Source organism: Octopus bimaculoides, chromosome 4 (assembly GCF_001194135.2).
Source record: "Octopus bimaculoides isolate UCB-OBI-ISO-001 chromosome 4, ASM119413v2, whole genome shotgun sequence".
Taxonomy (NCBI): Eukaryota; Metazoa; Mollusca; class Cephalopoda; order Octopoda; family Octopodidae; genus Octopus; species Octopus bimaculoides.
The window spans coordinates 31,092,752-31,094,449 of NC_068984.1; positions in this window are offsets into that span (position 1 = coordinate 31,092,752).

Here is a 1,698-nt window from a genome sequence, read left to right on the forward strand (position 1 = left end):
AAACAATCAGATACCAATAAATTCAAATGGAATTAATTTCCAACGAAGTTCCTCATATATGACAAGTAGATCCAAACATTGCTTAGAAGAATTTCAAGAAATATACATTTCCACTTCAACATCATCTATTTTACATCTATTGAAGACATGTTAATTCCTTGTTTTTACATCCCCCCGCCCAAAGTTTAATAATATTTTCTCGGCCTCTGTATGATTTTGAAATTTCTTTTTGCCTTTGTACATCAATTGTTTTTAACTTTGTCTTCGTTGGAATTTGCTCTTAGCCTTAATAGCAGGGTGAGCCATCTTTTCCCTAAGTTTTTGTTGTTGTTCTGGTTCATTAACATTAAATTTTATTTGTAGTTTCTTTGGGAGGATGGTCGGTGTTGAATTAAGACATTTTCATGTTTCCGATTTTCCATTATTTTTAATTTTTAGAAATACTAAAAATTTTTGAAATACTGACAATTATCTTTAATTTTTAGAAATACGAAAAGAACAGAAAGAGATTTCCTCCAACCTCATAGTCCTATCCAACACAATCGACGAAATAACACCTACACTAAGGAAACGTTTGAAGACGGCAAAAGAAAAACGGAAGTAACGGCAGTATCTAAACCCTCAACCAGTTACGTAAAACTATAGAAATCGTGATGTTCCAGAAGCTGGAACAAAGTAAAAGAAAAACTGAACTAGAAGATAACATCAACCTGCAACGAGAAACCTCTGCAATCGAAAACACTATTAAACATATTTGGAACCAAAATATCGCAGCCCATAAATTTGCTTTTTGGAACATTTGGGAATAATGGCAAAGCGAAATATATAAAAAAACGGCTCAATATACCACCGACAATCCTCTCAAACAGACTACAAATAAAACCTATTGCTAATGAACACGAATAACAACAAAAACTTAGAATAAAGATGGCTCTCGACAAATTCAAAATGGAAACCTTGCTATTACGGTTAAGAGCAAATTCCAGCGAAGAAACTTTAAAACAATTGATGCACAAGGATTTAACATCTCTTTAACGGTAGGGGGAGAAGTGCTCTTTGGTTCTCGAATTATGAATCTCACTTCGAAAACGAGTACTCTACCGAGAACTCATTCCCAGAGAAAGTTAAAATCCACAAACCCCATTCTCCACTGATTAATTAAACACCTAAATATGGAAATTATATTTACCAACCTCATAAGGACAATTCAAGGATTATTCAACAAGATAATACAAGTAAACGAATGTGTGTGTGTGCATATAAGTATACACACACACACACATATAGATATATATATATATACATACTCACATACATATATATGTGTGTATATACGTATGTGTGTGTGTGTGTGTGTGTGTGTGTGTGAAGCACCTGTAGTGATACAGCCTGCACTGATAGATTCAGAATATCCTTCTTGAAAGGGACAATTGCAGGATTGTCGTGCTGAATAAAGATTTGTGCTAAATCCATCTTCAATTTCCGTCATCAATTATTGATGTATATACATAACAGTATCATTATACTCTTGTAGTGGTTGGCTTTAAGAAGGGCATCCAGCCATAGAAACAATGCCAAATCATATTGGAGTCTGGTGCAGCCCCTCAGTTTACCAGTCTTGGTCAAACCATCCAACCCATGTCAGCATGGACAACAGACGCTAAATAATGATGACACATATATATATATATATATATA